Raw genomic sequence first — 21,474 nt, forward strand, 5'->3', positions numbered from 1 at the left:
CTCTTGGTATAAACTTTAGAAATCAGGGACAAAAAACAATAATTTGGGCCTCGGTTTCCTCAATTCCTTCTTATACTTGCTTTGGGAAGTTCTATTAAACACCAAAGTATTAAGATCAAAGTTTTGGCCAACAATTTAGTACATGGTGAATTTCAGAAAAAAGTATCACACATTGTTGTTAGGCAGCAATTCTAGGTTGTAGGTCTGGGTTCATCAGCCTAAATGGATATGTACATTGGTAGAGTCCTAAAATTCAAGCTTTGTGTTCTGCATGTGCAAAATTTTTAAAATTTGGCCTCTAAATAAGTTACAGACATCAGTGATACCTTATAAATACAACATTCTAAACAGGTATTTCAATCCCTCAATCTAAGTACAGATTCCTATCCTGATCTTCTGTTGGTTCTGACTGGTACCACATCTTTACTTAAAACCATTTCTCCTAAAGCCAATTCATCTAATCACCATTATATTAGTTTCCTAATGATGTTGCAACAAATTACCAAAAACCTAGTAGCTTCCAACAATACAAATTTTTAACCTTAGCAATAACTTTTAACAATAACAATAACTTGTGATCTTCACTGTAAATATCTTACAGTTCTGGAAGTCAAAAGCCTGAAATGAGTTTTAGGGGGCTAACCTCAATGTGTTAGTAGTGCCACGTTCTTTCTGGAGGCTCCAAGGGGAGAATTCTCCATCTAAAGGCTGCCTACGCTCCTTGCTTCATGTTCTCTTCTCCATCTTCAGAGTTTATCACTTCAGCCTCTACATTTAAATTGTGTTGCTTGAAAATGTATTTTGTGCCTCTTCCAGGAGCCACAGACCATCTCAGCCTGAATACCTTTAACCTACATTATCAGTTCGAGATACTGTTTTTGATTTTTCTTCATAATAGTATGGTAGTATGAATTCTGGACCAAACTCAGGAGAATGGGCTTTGAGAATCAATTTTCAGAGGAGACTTTCTTTTTTAACTCTTTACCCAGAGCCAAGGTCAATATGGGCAAGTATCTGCACATTCTCTTCTCTCTTCGTCTTTCCCCTGGACTCTAAGAGTAGTCCTTACTTTCCATTCAATTTGGTCATGCATTTAAATTATTATTTTTTAAATTTTATCCAAGCATTCTTGAAAGTTCTGTACTAGGAAAGTTTCTCAGTATACTCAGCCCACCTTAAATAGATCCCCTTAAAATTAAACTTTGAAGAAAGGGTCTTCAGACTTTAAAAAGCTCTAACATTAAAAAGCATAGTAGATATTTTAAAAAATAAAATGTCCACAAGTGTACAAAACAGCTTAATATATATTATAAAAGACATAAGGTGAAGCAGAATCACTGAAGTCAAATTAGGTTGTATTTTTTTTGGTCTACTTTTAATTCTATAAAAGCTATAAATATGGAGAGAGAACTTACAATTTTGCAAAGGCACTCAACAAAAGATTGAGTTCTAAAATAACTTGTTCAATAGACAAATTGGTCATAAGGTAAACTCATATAATATAGTTGTTCATGAATTGACAGCTGTTCTAGGTTTCTGTTGCATCTTCTTTCTAAATCAACTTTTATCTTAGTTTATTTTTTTTAATGAATTTGTACAATTAAACTGAACTGAGTGACATGTGGGCCTGGCTCAGCTTTCTACTGAATAAAATGTGTCATTTTCTTCATCAAATACACTAGATACTTGGGGAACCCCACAGGGAGAAAACTAATAAAACAATTGCATTGAAAAGTTTTAGTTTTAGTTGTTTTATATATATGATAATTATTGCCTAAAAATATTTCACACAAATCAGCTAACTTCTCTAATATTTAGTTTGATGGCAGCATTGTTAGAAATACATGATTGCAATCAACAGAGACGTATTAACATTCTCAATAACCAGCATCATAAAACAACTGGCCAAGGAGCTATGCTGCTCAATGATTCTGGCTTCTCCATTTTGAAACTGCATTGGAGTACTCAGCGTGGGAAGATGATTGACCCCCAGAGATGCTGAAATTTTAAATACATAATGCAATTGATTCGTAGAGCCAAGGTTGCTAATTGGGTAATATTGTGCCTGCCTATGAATTGGCTATCATAAATTTGACTAAGGCACCTTAGGATATTACACAGATTCTTTCACTCATAAAGTATATTTCATTAAATTGGACATTGCCTGGCACATTATGTATATTATAGTTTAAACAAAACTATTATATTACCACAAAACTGTTTCTTGAGTCACTTAACCACTCAGCATAAAATCCATGGACACGTAACAGGAGTCATTACAATACAAAATGAAAAACTAATTAAAACACCACAGTTGTGTGCCAATTTTTTTTCCTAATGGCAATATTAGAGACCTAACACAATTTTCTCTTATTTGTTTCAAAAGATTACATTTTTTTCTTCTTACCTACTCTGGTATAAATTAAAAATCATTTGTAAGTAACATGCAGAAATTACATACTAATTTAATAGAATATTTTATTCTCTTTGTCCACTCACTAAATATTGGTTTGTACACTAACTTATTCTTTTATGCCAAGGGAAGTTATGTACCAACTGAATATGAACTGGTCATAGATATGGCGTTTTCATGTTACCAAGCCATTTCTGTAGTTAGTGACTGAAACTATATGTACATTCAAATAAGGACTACTATTATTAGGGTACAAATAACTTAATGTCAAAGACAAGAACAGACATTATAAATGCACTACACTGTAAGATCCTTGAGGGAAAAGATGGTGCTTCCTTGGCCACCCTTGGCATGGTGCCTGACATGCAGTGGATGTGTAATGCATATCATCTTAAATTATGTGATTTTTAGTACAGAAGAACCAGCTCTCTAAAGCTCTGCATGCACATGATTGTGTGTACACGTGTACACACACTCACACACACACCCACGTTCCCCCTTTGAAGAGAAATAAGATTTCCTTCAATTTCGTAGCTCAGTTTCAGCTAATCTTCTATAACTAAACCAAGACCAAGAAATATCTCAGCAGTTTCTAAAAAATGCCAACTCCTCCACATCCATCTTTCAAAAAGGGAGTGCAGAATTCTCCTAGCAACAAATACCCACTAATAATAGCCTCAATGCCACAGAAATCTTGATGTGAAAAAAGATTAACAGAGTCCATTTCCCAGTGAATAGAATTTCTTGTCTTTTTCTAAGGCAGAGTAGCTGTGTCTGTTCCGTACTTTCCCTCATTGCCTTTTCATTTAGGGAGGGGTATGCAGTGATGACCAGAGCCACAGGTCGAGGGACAAATTTAAGACATGTTACTCCTTCCTCACAGAAAACCTAGTCACAAAAGATTTCAGAATAGTGTTGTGAGAATCTACCTTGAAAATGAAAGAATGTTTATAGAATCCTCAATATAATAATTATCTTTTTTCTATGAGCTCCTCAACAGTGAGGAATTCTCTTAAATTCAGTCTTGTGTCCAAATGACTCATGAGTCTGGGGACAAGAGTATCAGTATCTTAAGAACCACTTTTTGAAAGTCTCCCTGAGGCTACCCAAGTGTATTAATAGCCAAGACATGTGCTGGGATACTGTCAAATGAGAATTTAAGGTGAGAAGACCCTATTTATCTTACCTGAAAAATGATTTTAGAAGACTAGTATTTCACTTCATTTATTGACTTTTTGAACTTTCTTACAGCTGGAAGACTTCTTGTGCCTTGTTTGCAATCTTCTGCTCTTTCTTCCAACCTTCTAAACACTGTATGTTTATAAGATTATTATTTCTCTGAGCTGAAACTGGAAAATGTTTTCTCGAGAAGCATTTTCAGTTGCCTACAACTTGGTGAAAAGATACTTATTCTTGTTGTTGAAATGTTGCACTGTTATGGTATTTGAAGAAATATTGATTAATGTGAGCATATTTTAAAACTGCTTACTTTAAAGTTCACTAGTCAATTTTTAACCTTCCTTTAGGTTGCTCTCTCATAGCAAGAAGCACTAAGCAGTGGATTTGGCTACTACCTCACCTTTCTGCCACTCAACAAATCTTTCCTCAGTTTTTTTTATTTTAAAAAAATCTTAAATTTTTACATTTAGAGACCCAAAGCAATCTGAAACCACCATCACAGAAAAGTGACAAGACGTGTGGGTAGGTATGAATATATTTCAAATATTTCAAGTACACTCACCTTCCTATGGCTAACAAATATGCAAGTGAACAACATATAAGTCGGGAAATTGAGATGGGTCATTCTTGTGTATAGAGTCTCTGGAAATACCAATCAATCACTATTATTATCATTTATCAAGTGATTTAATTCTCATAATTCCTAAAGAAAATAATTTTAATTTCTATCCATGAAAAAGATGTTGTATAAAATATATTTGTGTGAACAAAATAGACAAGTTAGTAAGAGTGTTTGGACATTAATCTTATAATTTGCTTTTTACATTTATACACGGTACGAATTAAAATATCTGTCATTCACTACTAAGTTATGCATGTCACTCTTTACATCAGGGAATTCGAATCCTTTCCCAAAGGGACTGGGAAACTAATAATACAGCCCTATTCTTTTTCTGTAGGCTATCTCAACAACTTCACTTGAGAAGTTGCTTCCTCAGTGTCTTTTTACCCTTTGCTGCACAATAAACTACCACAAAACTTAATGGATTAAAACAACATTTCCTGTGCTGGTTTTGCCTGGGCTCACCCATGTGACTGCATCAACTGGAAGATCAGAGAGGCTGGAAGGTCCAAGCTGATGTAATTCACATGTCTGATATCTGGTCCTCGCTGTCACCTGGGAAGCCTCAGTTCACCCAACAGCTTCTCATCCCCCAGCAAGCAAGAGTCACTGCACATGGAGGTCTCAGAGTGGCATTCCAGGAATACAAAGGCAGAAACTACAAATCCTGCTGAGTCCTAGCCCCAAGAATTCACCCAGTGTTGCTTCTGGCACATTCTATTGGTCAAATAAATCACATGAGCAGCCCAGATTCAAGGGTGTAGAGAAAGACTCCACTTCTGAATGGAACACCAAAGTCATATTGCAAAAGGACCTAGTACAGTGACTGGAGGAATTTGTGGCCATTAAACAATCCACCAACCTGGCCACAAAGGCCAGCTTCTCAGTTCATAGGGCATGTGGACTCATTCCTGGTATTTGAAATGGCAAATGTCTGATTCTCTGTGCATCAAGCATTTGAAAAACACCATATGCAATATTATAAATATTAAATATTCCATACAATTTTCAAGAAGAAAGAAAGAGTAATCTAGAGCTATGGTAAATAATTTTTTCCTGATCAAACCAAGAACTTAATGTCATAGGCCTCATGCTTCATGCTCCAATTCAGTATTTCCTGTTCTGTGACAGTAACCTTGGTGTCTTGTAAGAAAAGTCACCTGGCTCAGAATTCAGCAAGAGCCCACCATGGGCTTACTGGGCGACCTCTTCTAAATAATGCTGTGCTTTAAATATCCTTTTGAACAGGTACTATATGCACAGAATTATGATATTTTCTATGGATAGAACATATAGGTAAGTGCATAAACAAATGGTAGATAACATATAAAATTCAGTTGCATTTCTTTACACTAACAATGAATTAGCAGGAAAAGAAAGTAAAGAAACAATACATTTCAAAATCACATCCAAAATAATAAAATACTTAGGAATAAATCTGACCAAGGTGGTGAAAGAATTATATGCAGAGAACTACAAAACATTGATTAAGGAAATTCAGGATGACTTGAAGAAATGGAAAGATATCTCATGCTCTTAGATTGAAGAATCAGTATCATTAAAACGGCCATACTGCACAAGGCAATCTACATATTTAATGTCATCTCTATCAAATTACCCAGGACATTTTTCACAGAACTAGAACAAACAATCCTGAAATTTATATGGAATCATGAAAGACCCAGAATTGCCAAAGCAATACTGAAGAAAAAGAACGAAGCAGACAATACTACAGAGCTACCATAATCAAAACAGCATAATATTGGCACAAAAACAGACAAAAGGATCAATGGAATAGAATAGAGAACCTAGAAATAAACTCACAGACTTATGGTCAATTAATCTTCGACAAAGAAGGCACAAATATACAATGGAGAAAAGACAGCCTCTTCAGCAAGTGGTGTTGGGAAAACTGTGTAGCAGCTTGTAAGTCAATGAAGTTAGAACACTCCCTCACTCCATACACAAAAATAAGCTCAAAATGGCTTAGACTTATATATAAGACAGACACTATAAACATCCTAGAAGAAAACAAATGCAAAATATTCTCTGGCATAAATCTTAGCAATGTTCTCCTAGGGCAGTCTACCCAGGCAATAGAAATAAAAGCAAAAATAAACAAATGGGACCTAATTAAACTTACAAGCTTTTGCACAGCAAAGGAAAACTATAAGCAAAACAAAATGACAACCTACAGAATGGAAGAAAATTTTTGCAAATGAAACCTACAAAGGCTTGATCTCCAGAATATATAAGCAGTCATATGACAATAAGAAAAAACAAACAACCCAATCCAAAAATGGGCAGAAGGCCTAAACAAGCAATTCTCCAAGGAAGAAATACAAATGATCAATAGGCACATGAAAAAATCCTCAATATCACTAATTATCAGAAAAATGCAAATCAAAACTACAATGAGATATCACCTCACACCAGCCAGAATGGCTATGATTTAAAAGTCCACAAACAATAAATGCTGGAGAGGGTGTGGAGAAAAGGGAACCCTCCTACACTGCTGGTGGGAATGCAGTTTGGTGAAGCCACTGTGGAAAACAGTATGGAGATTCCTCAAAAAACTAAAAATAGACTTACCATAATGATCCAGCAACCCCACTTCTGCATATATATCCAGAGGGAACTCTTAATTCAAAAAGACACATGTACCACAATGTTCATAGCAGCACTATTTACAATAGCCAAGACATGGAAACAGCCTAAATGTCCATCGACAAATGACTGGATAAAGATGTGGTATATTTATACAGTGGAATACTACTCAGACATAAAAAAGAATAAAATAATGCCATTTGCAGCAACATGGATGAAACTGGAGACTGTCATTCTAAGTGAAGTAAGCCAGAAAGCGAAAGAAAAATACCATATTATATCACTTGTATGTGGAATCTAAAAAAAGAAAAAAAGGACACTATGAACTCATCTATAAAACAGAAGCAGATTCGCAGACATAGTAAACAATCTTATGGTTACTAGGGAAACTGGGTGGGAAGGGATAAATTTGGGAGTTTGAGATTTGCAAATGTTGGCCACCATATATAAAAATAGATTTTTTAAAAAGTTTCTTCTGTATAGCACACAGAACTATATTCAACATCTTGTAACAACCTTTAATGAAAAAGAATATGAAAAAATATCTGTATGTATATGCATGACTGGGACATTGTGCTGTACACCAGAAATTGACACATTATAACTGTACTTCAATAAAATTTTTTTTAATAAAATAAAAATTAAAAAAAAAAGAAATGGTAGAGAATTTTCCTGAGTGCTTTGAGAGAACAGAATAAAGGAATCTCATCCATCCTAATCTAGAAGACAAAAGCAATAATGACTTGACCACCATAAAGATACATCCTTTTTCTTCATTATCACCCTTTTATGCTATTTTTCAAATATCAGATTATATCCTAGAGAAACTACAAGTGAAAGCATAAGTTTTTAAAGCAATGTAAACAGTGAAGATTGGGTAAAATTCAGATCCACTTTACATTAAATTCCAGTGACATCATCTACATTTTGTAGCCTTACACTTTCACTAGCTGTGCCTTTATGTACTTAAAGATGGATAAATAACAGAATTAATAACATTTATTTTATCTAATTCAGAGATCTCCATTGTTTGTGCTATAAATAACACTGGTCATTAATACCTGTCTACAAACTATAAATATATTTTAATTACATCTCATTATGGCTGACACCTACACAACATTGCTTCCTTTCCCTTTCCTTCTGGGTAAAGATTCTCTAGATTCCAGAGAGGTTCATTTTTTACACATATGCATATGTCTTTGTGTACTGAAAGTGGAAGATTTCCTTCAATTTTAAGTGTTTCCCTTGGACAGTTTTTCTGAGAGCAGTATTTTATCTTTTAATTTATTTTAACTGCCTGAAATGGATCAGCTGCAGAGTGGGAAGTGTGTCGACATTTATCTGAAGTCTTATCTTTATTAAATCACCTGTATTATTATACCATATAAACAACTTAATAAACACAGCAAATACTTATCTCACTGGAGTCAGTAAGCCTATTGAGCCTGCCAGTTTACTCTTAATTTTCTGAAAAACATAAAACCTCCTGTATCAGTTGAGTCACTAGGGAAATTAAGTCTTCAGTTATCAAATCTGTTACCAAATCTGAAGTACCCCTCATGAGTACCTGGAGGGCTTTGATTTCTTTCTTTTCTATAGACACCCAATGGAACTGCATAGTGACCTTTCTACTCATGCCACTGTACAAACGTAAACAGTCAGGAAGGTTTCTTTTTCTTCCTCCCCCCGATACCCCAATAACTTTCAAGTGCCCTTTGCCATATTTGATATTATCAAGGGATCATTGAGTTTTCTTCAAATATTCACACTCACATTCATAATAGAAAAACAATGCAATAGGGTCTTCTCCAAAAGAAGTCAAATGGAAGGTTTGTGGTCTAAATCTGCACTGTCCACTAAGGTAGCTACTAGACACATTAAAATTTAAATGAATTTAAGATTAGATTACTTAATATTACACAAAACTTAAAATTTGGTTTCTCAGTCACACTAGCCACATCTCAAAAGCTCAGTAGCCATGTGAGGCTAGAGGCTACCTGACTGGACATCAAAGAGATAGAATATTTCCATCATCACAGGAAATTCTACAGGACAACTCTAATCTAAATAACAGAAAATGACCGATAGTCTAAACATCTCCTTTTTATTTATTCTAAAGGTATTACTTCCTTTATTCTAAAGGTATTTTAAGGTACTTTTTAAGTGCATATTTTTAAAATGCAAAAAAAAAGTATACTGAAGCAGACTGTTTCTTTCCTCCACACAATTCCTGTCATCCCCTGAGGGAACCACTACCCTGAAGTTGATGAGCCTCTCTTCCACCTATTTTTTAAATATGTTTTTCCTAAATTATAGTTGTATTTTATACTTTTATATTAATAAAAATCCAATGAAAATTTTCACTCAACATTTTCATCTAGAAACATATGCACATTAATAGTTTGTTTAGTATTTCACTGCAGGTAGGTTTCAGACAATTTTGTATTCCATTGAATGCCTATACCTTATTTATTCAGGCATATTTGACCTTATATAGATATATTTTAAATATTTCCCTTCTCAGAAATAGCCTTTGATTAGGTGATTGGTGAAGACAAAGATAATGAAAAAAAATATTATTTCATTTGACAAGTATATCTTACTTTCTTATTCCTCACAGCCAAATTCCTTCCTCCTCCAAAGAAAGGCCTGGATAATCAGGCAATTTTAAACATAAAGGCTTCTGTGTTTCAGTTCCCTGGTACTGTTTATTTAAAAGACAGTAAACAATTGCAGAGATTAAGATATAAGATAATGAAAACTTCCAGTGAAAAGAAAGAATTGATAATGTTATCTTTTCATAGTTCTAAGTCATACCTCTTAAGCTTACTTTCAGATCTGCTAGAGGACAGGCATATGATCCCTGCCATGTGGTGAAAGATGCCAGAATGAACCACTGATGGTAGTTAAAGGACTAGCCATCCTGTAACCAGTATGATGCAACTCACCTTCTTGGGGAACAAAAAAAGCCACATATTTTTAGTATTCAAATCAGTCACGTGAGTTTTCGCAGTATCCAGGTTAGACTCTGTCACTCCCCTGTAACTTACAACAATCAGATTAACTTTGTTAGTTTGAAGATGGAAGTGCTGTTTCCCATTATCTCTCAGAGAAAGCTAGAGAATATGCTGAGCCCACCTACATCCTTGGTCACCTCCACATGGCTTCTGTCACCAGTATTTGGCAGCCACACTGAAATCAGGCCATCCATTCAATCAGAGCTCTCTATTTTGACTTATTGTATGCCAAGTACTTTACATATCATATTTTATTTAATCCTCATCAAAATCCTCAGAGGAATGCTTTATTTTTATCTCCAATTCATATGTGACAAAACTGAGGCTCAGAGAAATTAAGAAATTGGCAAAAACTGTGCAGCTAGGAAATAACAGACCTTAAACCAAATCCAGAAAAACTAGATTCTGGCTCCACTTTTGAACAAACTAGCTATGTGGACCTGGCAACGATATTAATGATCAAAGTGCTTTCCAGTATTTTATAAAAAAAAAAATTGATCACCTAGAGCCTCTATTGTCTCACCTATACAATAGGAGGATTAAAATAGATGTCTCTAAGTCATCTTATAAGGCTAAAATTGTGTGAATCTAAAATGCAAAGTCATTAACAAGGGTTGATTAAGATATGTTTGTTATAATCAGGGTTCCACTAGAGACAGAAAAAAAATTCCTAGTCTCAAGGATTCAATAATCCAAGAAAACAAAAACAAAAACAAAAACAAAACCCAACATTACAAATACAAAAGACAAAATAGAGAGACATATATATGATATACCTTTAAAATCTAGTGAATGCTGAAAGTACAGATAAAAATAAATACTGGAAAATGTGAATGACAATTCAACTTTCAGCTATGCATTGATAAACTGCCTTGTTTTTAACAAATGAGATTGTAAGCTCCATGAGGGCAAGAGATAGTTTGCTCGTTTTCATTGTTCACCTAGAACTGTCATTCACATCAAATGGTCATTCAAAAAATATTTGTTGACTGAACAAATGAATGAATGAATGGGCATTATCAAACAAACCTGGGGGGGTGGTGAGGAACAGCAGCCATCAGGCAGCCCAGCTTCACAAAGGCTCTGGGCACCAGGCACCCAGCAGGGCCACCCCACCAAGAGGATGCCCAGTAGGAAGGTCAGCTCAGCCAAGGGGCGGTAAAGGAGCCCGAGAGGAGACTGCGAGGTTATCAGCTAAACCTACTCCTGCAAGAGCGGAAATGAAACCAAAAATGGCAGCAGGAAAGGTTAAATCTTCAGACTAAACTACAGAAAGGAAAAGGAGGGAAAGGGGAAAACAGGCTGAAGTGCGTAACCAAGAGACTGAAGACTCACCTGCCAAAAAAGGAGGAACTAGAAATGAGGAGGGTCCAGCCTTGGATGACACAGGACAGAAAGAAGCTAAATCTGATTAATGTCATATGACAGGTCTTATCCATGGTTCCTGTCTCTAGTTTTGTACAACCCAGAGGAATACTTTTAGTCAACTATTTTCTAAGTGGAAGTTTTTAATAGAAATACTTTCAATAAAGTATTTTTTAAGTGTAAATGCTTTTTTGTAGAAACTGAAATCATTTGCTCCTAGTTTATTTTTTGGTACAACCAGAAAATAGTGAAATACTGAATTATGTGAAGCTTTGATGGTCTTCAATGTCAGCCCAACATTTCATAGAAGGAGAGGGGGGCGTTTTTATACCCTATAGTACGAAGCATACCAAATGGCAATTTGGAGTCACAGTTGTGTGTTTAACATGTCTTGAACACTTTAAATTAATTTTATTCCCATACAGTAGAATTGCTCACTAAAGAAAACCACTCCTTGATCTTGGTTTTCCTATCAGAATTGTGTGTCCTCTGTCACATAACGGTACTAGTAGTCCCGTTTCCCTAATAACTCTGTTAATGTGCTGTGAAAGACAGAAATTTGGGGTGTGTAGGGTATATGATATTATATTGTGAATCAGTGGGACTTATAATGTAACAGCTTATTAATATGGAAGATATTGGCACTTTGTATCCTCTTAAGGAAAATTCACCTCCAAATTGTGAGCTGGAAATTCACCAGAAGAACTATTTAGACAAGAACCAAAACTACAGGGCTTTTTAGACCTTCAATGTAGAGGCCCTATGCCATATCCCATTTTGTATTTCTAAAATTACATAAGCTTCAGTCCCCGCAAAACCATGATCCCCTCCAGCCTCTGAAAAGAGTTTGAAGCTTCCAACTTTGGGTCTTGCTGTGTTTCCAATAAAAGCCAGGAGAAGCTGCCTTTGCTCTGCTTTCAAGGTCCCTAACCTTGCCCTTGCTCTCTCTCTTGACTTTGGAGCTCTTTAATCATCTACCCTAGTACCATGAGTAGGAGCCAAACCTCCCTGCTTGGTGTCCTTGCCTCTGAGTCTCATGAACTGATGTCCATAAAGAGAAAAGTAAAATCACCCACAGAGAAGTCCCCTTTTCAGCCTCCCAGGCTCTTAAGAGTTGTCTTATCCTACTGAGGAAGTACTACTATTTATCTTGTTATATAGCAGAAAGGGCTGTGGAATTCCTTCTGGTCCAAGGTCCAACCCAGGACTCTATTTCTAGCTGATTCTCACATCCTCACCACTGCCATTCCCCCTGCCCACCTCCCAACCCCCAAAATTACCAACACCATCCAACAAGAAGTGCTGGATTTCCATAGTTGTGGGGAAAAGCCACACATCTGCTGGTGGCTGCAAGCACTCGGCTGAAACAAACTGAAACATACCTCCCTACCTCTTCAGAGTAGCCTTAGACATTTTAAAACATAGAAAACCCTTCAGAACTAAGTAAATGGATATAGATTCTTCAGATTTTTTAATTCCTCACAGACTTTCAAGGGATGATTCTTTTGTGAAGACCGGGTTAAATCTGGATTTTCATAAACTGGATTGTCTTAAAACCGATTACATCAGCTCAGCAGCTGCGAGGAGAAATAGATACGTGCCTACATAGTTCTTTCTGCTTGTTAAAGAAGCAAGCACAGATGCCATTAAAAATACCTAAGATGGCATTTGGGGGTCAGCTGTTAAGTCTTCACTCCTTTACTTTCCACAATTTTACATCACACAAACCAGTAACCTTAGGTTGGGGGGATTAAGTCAAGTTTGGATGCAGTACTCCAAGGAGATTCCAGTCAATCAGCCTCATCCACCAGTTAACAAGGCTATAGCTTCACCACATGGTCCCAAGGGAAACTGCCTGTGGGGAATTCAATACTTTTCTCAACACATTCTGCAAAAATCAAAGAATCCTTGGAAACTGCTAAATCATCTTGTGACTGACATCACTCCTGCTAAGGAGGTGAAAATCTGATTCACCCAATTGCCTTTTTTTTTTTTTTTTGAAGGTGAAGAGACAAAGTTAAAGAAAAGTACTTCAGCAAGATGCTTTTGGGTAGAATAGGAACACAGAAGGGACTGGAATAGTACTCTACGCTCATCCCAATTACTCCTGTTCAACCCAATGCATAATGAAACTCACAACGATCTCACATGCAGAACTGCCCTTTACTTCAAAAGGAATGCCACTTTTTCCAGAAATAAAAAGGCGTAAGGCAGTGAGGCACAGTCATGATGAGACACAGTCCAGAAACAATATGTAATGGCCAGAAATAATGCAAGCTTGAGAGCACTGGTACATGCATTTCCATTTCAGGTCAGAACATCAAGATGAAGTTCTAAGAGTGTTCCAGTTCATTTAGACCTTAAATAGATTGGCAATTGGATTTTGAAAAATGTGTGCACGCTACATCGTTAAATCACTGTAAATCAAGGAATGATGAACTAACCTGATGTTAATTGTGAATATTGCTTCCAGGCCTCATTTCTTTAACAATATAGAACTACGCTTTATTTTCAATAGCTTTTCCAATATGCTTAATTGCATATTATAACAGAAAGCTCTTTGTAAAATTCTAAAGCCTTATCTATTAAATGTTCTTCCATTATCTTTCTACATTCAATTCTCACACAGAAAACCTTCCCATTTACTACCCTCAAATAAAACTTTAGTAATTATCAGTTTTTCTAATTTAAAGACCTTTATGAAGCCAAATAAACTACCCTCTCTCTCCTCTTTGATTCACAGAGATTTTAATCTGAGAATACAACTCATCAGGCATCCACTTTAGTAAATACTGACTGTTAAACACAGAAACACTCATGGTTAGACTATTCCTAAATCCTTTGATTGAATAGATCCTAATACTAAAAGCATTTTCAAAGGAAAAGGGGAAAGACGCAATCTCATTATTATATTATTTTCTTGGCATTGAAAAAAGTTCCCTGACCCACTTTATTAGCAGTTTTTCAAGTCAAGCTTATAATGATTTCTGGCCTCTGCCCTTGGGTGCTTTCCAAGGAGTTTAGAGGCATATATCACCTTGACTGATATGCAATATAACTATTTAGTGCAGCTATGAAATTAACTGTTCACCCCTTAGCCTGGGGCTTAATGGGATCCAGGCTTGATATCACGGGCATTATTTAATAACTCAACATTCAACACCTTTGCTTCATGAAGTTCAACACTTTAAAAAATGCCGACCACTTGCTGCTTTTGCTGACAATTCCCTCTTTTAGCCTATTCTTCCTATTCATTTAACAAATATTTGTTGAGTACCTATTGTGAGTCAGGTGCTAGGTATTGAAATTTGGTGATGAACCAAATAAACCCAGTCCTCATGGAGTTTACCATGGAAGCCTTTCCAGAAAATTGCAATAGCATTCATGCTCTTTGAGAGTTTCTATATACATTTACTATGACATTTATATATTGCATACACTCATCTGAAACTGTGAGCTGTTTTTTCAAGTCATCTCAAGTTCCTGTGTTTATAATATAGTATTATATTTACATAGGACTGAGGAAGTCCAAATAATTCCATTTGTTATGAAGACATTGTATTCTGTGTAACACCATATTTCCGGAACATGCTTTTCCCAGACAATCTGAACTCCTGAGACAGCACTGAATTCCATGTTAATACTGTAGTGTTTGGGAATCATCATCTTGTCGCATGACTTTGCCCATTGTTTCTCATGAATTGGAGGTGGAAGGGAGGCGGGAGAGAATTAAGAAAGTTAACAACTTTGTTTTAAGGTACCGCAAGCATTTTTTGCTATGTGTCCCCACAGTACTCAACACATAAATCTATACATTGCATATTATTTTCTATAACCTGCGTTTTCCATTCCAATTTCCAATTCCTACCCTGTAATTTCTAAGTACATATAATTACTACTTCAGGTGTTAAATTCTACATTTGCAAGTATCTACACCCCAGCCCTCCCAAACAAAAGACATCAGCTAGCTAAATACAATTACCACATTATAAAATGTGCAAATTTTAGCAATAATCATGGTCTAAGAATATTCAAACACAGATACTCTTCCTCAAGGAGCTGAATTAAAAGACCTAATGATGCAATCTAGGTTTTATAATTTCGACTTCAGGATATATCTTTAATAAGTAACCCACTTCTAATCGTTAGGAATCAGAAAATAGGTATAACTAGAAAAATAAATGTTACTATGTGAATATGCACAACCTTTCACTGTTCTTGTAGGGAAGATTCCCTATCTTCCTGATTCTCAGTTCAATATTCATTTATTTAGTAAGTAGAGAAACCCATTTTTTGAGCTCTGACTACCACCAGGCATTTTTCTAGATGTTGAAGATATTGTAGGAAATAAAAATAACTTCCTGCTCCATGAAGCTTACCTTCTAAGAGAAGAGGCAGGTAAGACCTCTACTCTAGTCACCTACTCAGTCACATTGGCAGGGAGCTCTGCATGGTGTTAATACTGACAAACAATACTGACTGTGTCACTGTATGCACAGTAGACTACATTAATATGTAGTCTGAATGTAGCACCTTTACCACTCCAAAACACCAGTGTCTTTAGGTAACGTTTTTTGGGCAATAATGTTCATACAAAAACCAGTGAGACTTAGCAAATTCTATAAATGGAAATAATAATGGAAGAGCATGCTGTTTCATAAAGATTATTTAGAGCAGACCAATCAATCAGTATGTCTTTGGAGGGCACTTTGACAGTGTTCTCATCTGACATCCAACCATCATCAGTTGTCCACAGCTGGCACCCATTCTGATTGATTGGAGCCTGTTCTGTACTAATTGTTAAATATTCAGATATCACTCTGCTTGCTTAATTTTTAGTTTAACATGCCCTCTGACCCAACATTTCCACTCCTGAGTATAACCTACCGATATATTTGCACATGTAAGAAATAATCTATGAAAAAGGATATTCATTATAACATTATTCAATATAACAAGGGATTGGAAATCAGCTAAATGTCCACCAGTGGAGGTCTGGTTAAATAAATTTTAGTACATCCATAGAATGGATTATCATGCAGCTTTTTAAAGTATGAGACAGCTCTGGGTGTGATGATATGGAAAATTCTTTTAAAAGCATTGTCAGACCAAAAAATCAAGGTGGAGAACACTGTGCAATGTGCTGCCATTTTTGTAGATACCCACGCGTACAGATACTACAGTTGTAAGTGCATTGAATGTGTCTCTGGAAGTATATACAAAGAACAGGTAGCTAGTTGCCTGCAGGGAGTTGATTAGGTAGCTAGCTACTGAATGGGATAGGAGAGGCTTACTTTTACCTCAAATATTTTTGCTGCCTTTTGAATTTTTCACTGTGTGCATGTATAGCCTGCTTATATTTCTTCCTAGAAGAAAACCAAATAAACATCATACCCCTTAATTTTTTTAGACCCAGGGAATTTTTAACCTTACTGTAGACATTAAAATGAAGGATGGGGGTGGGGAGGGTATAGCTCAGTGGTAGATTGTGTGCCTAGCATACAAGAGGTCCTGGGTTCAATTCCCATTAAAAGTAAGTAAATAAATAAATCTAATTACCTTCCTCTGCCACCCCCCAAAAAAATGAAGGATAGAAAACTCAAACACTCTCAAGGAACTTCTAGTCTAACCAGTAGTATTTACGCTGTGGGGATTTTTTTCCCCTCTTTGTCTTATAATTCTAATAAAATGTTACTAACCTGTATATTTTACATTTTTTCATGACGTAAAATTCAGAAGACTGAAACACACCCCACATTGTTTAGGACTAGTTCCTGATTTTTTTCCTTTGGGTTTAATGTTGCTAAATAGGGTAGAAAGTTGTTTGCAAAGCCAGCACACTCTGTGATAAAAGCTGGTTCTTAAGAGCTCTGTCTCAAGACTAGACTCAATATTCATTCTTTGGCACATCACTTGTCAATTTCTACTCACTCATAGGCATATAGGAAAGATTCAAACCTGTTGAACTTGACCTTTTGTTTTCAGAAAATTCAGAATTCCTTTAGAAGGCACAAAAGTAGATAACTGCAATTTTTTAAAGAAACAATTCAACTATTTTAAGGGCAATGTCTTTAATTTTTCACTTTACTCATTGTCGATTGCTGATGCATATTGACTTAAGTACAAATAGATTATTTTCAAAGACTGTCAGGGAAGATTTTTAGTCTATAATAAACAAAGAAAACTTTGCATCTTCAGAAAAGTAATGAAACTTTGTGTCAAGATAAATTTAGCACTGAACCTTTGCTGCAGATTTAAATTAATGTAAATAGTACTAAATAAAACAAAACAAAACAAAAAAAAACGAAAGTGAAGATTCAGAAACATTGATCATGGCCAAAATACCCCCCTACACTGTTAAAAGGTTTACTTCAGTAATATCTGTGGTCATTGACTAGATCAATGAAACTCATTCTTTAAGAGTATCCAATTGTAGTTTACTGTAGAATGAGCATTCTAATAAATCAGTATACTTTACATAGAATTACACAAAGCCAACATGCAAGGTAATAACACAGCATGAAAAATCTAGGATCAGCTCCCAGGAGGCCCAGAAAAATAGTCTTGTGATAAATTATTTCATTTAACTTTGATTAGATGCAAATATTTCATAGCTATGCCTTTCTGATAGTTTATGGCTAGCAGTACTAATAGAGTTTGATTAAGCACTTAAGAGAAGAGATCGATATACCTCTGTCATATTTACACAGTAAAAAAACAGCATGTTCAGTGAGTGCAAAACAACTTTCCGAATAATATAGTACCTCAATTCATGTTAACTGTAATATTTTTCACAACTACTTTGATGTTTTGGAAAATAGGCCTTCTTAATAGAATTCAACAGCTTAGAAGCAATGGACTGAAACATGAAAAGAGAAATACCAGAAACAAAATAAATCAAGTCAGTTAATATCAGCTTGAGAACTTTTTTCCCAAGAAATGTACACTTATCACGGGTAAAACATATTTAGTTGACAGCTAAGCAAAATACAAATAACAAATGGCTTAGTGTGTTTTGGCCACTAGCGGTAAAAAAAAGAAATTCAGACATTGAACCAAATTTGCCCTGGAACAACATGGGCTCCCTTGCAAGATGCATTAACAGGTACAGTTCATTAAAATTAAAATCTGATTTTTATCCAGTCAAATTGCTGAATGTAGACAGTCAATCCTGATCATTAATATCTCAAAGTGGACTGAGACACAATGTGCTATTGAATTTAACTCCTGTTGATTCACAACAAAAGTTTCCAGAAGTGAAAAGCAGCTTCTAAAACTGTATCAAAAAGCTCATGGGACTCTCTGTTGTGCCTCTAGGATTGGAGGCACTGGAATGCTCCTAGTTGCTGAAGAGTTTGGGCTTCAGGATTTGGACTGATAGATACAGTCTTGATTCTAAAAGGTAGTCTAAGACTGGGTCATGACTGGATTGAATCTTAAGTTTAAAAGTTGCAGGATCAGACTGGAGAGTCAGAAATGCCAAGTTACTGTCTTGGCTTTGCTCTGTATAAACAGGGAGTAAGTGGAAGAAAGAGAAAGTCTTTGAAAAGCGTTTTGGTAGAGTGGAAAGACTGTGAACTTTGGAGCTCAAGAAATGTGAATTTGACTTCACTAACTACAGTCCTGCCCAGCCTCAATGTTCTCATCTATAAAATGGGGATATTAATTGCACTTTTCTGTAATATTGTAAGAATTTAATGAGAGCATATAGAAAATATCCATGACAGGACTCAAAAATGGGTGTTATTTTGGAAGGTCTACGTATTTTCTCACACCGTAACTCAGAAGCACAGGTTTCACTATCTCGTCTCTAAATATTCTTATAACAGGAAGTGCGAAGGGGAACTAAATTTGTTTTAAAATTTGATGACTTCAAAAACTTAAACCAGTGATTCTCCTCCATAGCTGCTGTTAAGCTATGTCTCACTCTTGACCAATTAAATCAGTATTTATGGATGTGGAGCCCAGGTTTCAATATATCGCCAGGATGAAGAACCACTGATTTATACAGTTCCTTCTGGGTAGTTTTCAGTCATTTTGGATTACACTCAAAATTCATCCCTTGAAGCTGGGCACAACGGTTACTCCAAAGCCTGTATTCAGCCAGCAAGATTAGAAGGGGGGATGGCTGATGGGTAAGCAACAACGCTGTCTGCCGCGTTTGCTAAAGGGATTTCCAGTGTCCTCTAGTATCCAAATCTGGTTTCAAGACTACTGCTAGTCCTGTTCTCTCCTGCCTTGGAACAATAAACCTCATGACAAAATCTTGAAGATAGAAGTATGCAAACATGAATTAAGGAGTAAGTTAAAGCATATCAATTTAATATTTGCAAAAGTTTATTCTCTACACACTCTTTTATTACCAGCGATGGACAACTTGGCCACGACCATGGTAGCTGGAGCCCACGTGTTTGAGTGCATGTATGTAAACAACCACATATAAGCACAATTGTGTCACTTGTCTTCTCTGTTCTGCTCCCCCATGTCCCCTGGCATACCATGGGGGCAGCATGCTATTTGTAGGTGCCATAGTTACTAGGCAGTAATAGGCATTTAGAATTGGAGTTAAAATTACAGAGCCTCAGACTCCAGTTGTTATTCTGTCAAGCATTAGGGAAGAATGCCAATTATTTAAAAACCTGAACAATCAATTAAAATTGATTCTGGTTTGCTCCTCATTGATTCTCTGGCTGCAGCTTGACCAAGAGGGAGTGCCTCTAGGAGACAAAAACTATAAGGTAGAGTTCCTCCTGTCCATATTCCTGGGAACTGCGGTATGTATATCGAACTCCCTTTATAAATGGAAGGTACTTCAAGATGCAGATCATTTAAATATGAAAAATTCTTATGTGGGAAAAAAAAGTGCAAGAAAAGGAGATGTTCCCTGCCTGCCAATGTTCCACAATAGCCCACTCTATAAGCAATCTATCACTGTTACTTCTATTATCAGAGAAAACTAGAGGTAGTATTACTAGTTGAGAAAGGTATAAATTGATAAGAGCTGATATTTGACTAGTTCAATATATAACCAACCTACAGATTATTATTCTGTAAAGAGCCTGTTGCTGGTGCCAGTTTAGCCTCTTAATCTGGTGGCTTCTTCTCTAGGCTTAGCTACTACATCTCTGACAGCCAATTGCCACAAGAATCCCCTTCAGCTATTAAGCTTCAACTACCACATTCTCTATTGCACTACTTTGCCTCTCCCTGGGTTAGTCTCCATAGAATATGTATTGCCAGCCCTACCTGTAGTCACCACCCTTCATCTCTCCTTATAAACGCTACTTAACTTCTTGTTGCTAGCTCACCTTTCATTCAAATGGGAGGCATCAGTGTGATTACAGTGAAGAGTCCTTCAAATCCAGTAAGCCAGGGATTCTCAAAGTCTGGTCTTTGGACCAGCATTATCAGCATCTCTGGGAATTTGATAGAAATGCAAATTCTTGTACTCCATCTTAGACCTACTGAATCAGAAACACTGGGGATAGGGTCTTGCAATCTGTTTTAACACATGGTTCTGATTCATGCTACAATTTGAGAACCACTGCAGTAAAACAAACTTTGCTCTGAGATCTTTCTATCAGTGGTTGCCCCTTTCCATTTGAGGGTGAAGGTGGATGGCCTGGTAAGGACTGCTCTTGTTTTTAGGAGAGGTGTCATTAGCAGTTCTTCGATGTCATAACTAAAAAAATTAGGGGGAAGAAAATGTGAGCAATTATTCTTACAAAGGTGCTCCCTTACATTTCTTTACAGGAAAATAAAACAAATATATTTTCAACTTTCATGTCTCTATATCCACTACAAAAGCAGCTTCTTTTGAAAAAAATAAATTTAAATTACCCTCAAGAATGTCTTTTATAAATCCACTGAAGAATTTAGTTAAAGTTTAGCTTTTGAGATAATTCAAATTCCCAAACTCAGATGAATGAGTAACTATGATAAGATGAAGACAGTCTGCAGGAGCTTCTGATTAACCTTAGGAATTACATTCCTCTAAAGAGTTATGAAAATTTTAGAAGCCACACATTATGATTATCTATACTATTGACATGACTTTTTCATTTAGTAATAACTACATAGCATTTTAATAACTATTTCAATATCAAAGTGCTTCTGATAGATTGTCTGGTGTATATGTATGAGTTTCTGTGTCCATAATTTAAAATCCTCCTCCAATATTCTGACCAGTCTCTAAATAACTATAACATAGTCACAGTTAAGTGCCTAGAATCCCCTCTGAAATGAGCTAGAGATATATAAATACTGAA

General features: G+C 35.9%; 1 long non-coding RNA gene and 1 pseudogene across 3 annotated transcripts in view; one reads left to right on the forward strand and one right to left on the reverse strand.

Annotated features, from left to right (window-relative positions):
* Positions 1 to 21,474, reverse strand: part of LOC140697408 (uncharacterized) — a 296,177-nt gene that overhangs the window by 206,766 nt on the left and 67,937 nt on the right. The window lies entirely within an intron of this gene.
* On the forward strand, positions 10,965 to 11,256 carry LOC102537083 (non-histone chromosomal protein HMG-14 pseudogene; annotated as a pseudogene).

This window comes from Vicugna pacos, chromosome 7, assembly GCF_048564905.1.
Source record: "Vicugna pacos chromosome 7, VicPac4, whole genome shotgun sequence".
Classification (NCBI taxonomy): domain Eukaryota; kingdom Metazoa; phylum Chordata; class Mammalia; order Artiodactyla; family Camelidae; genus Vicugna; species Vicugna pacos.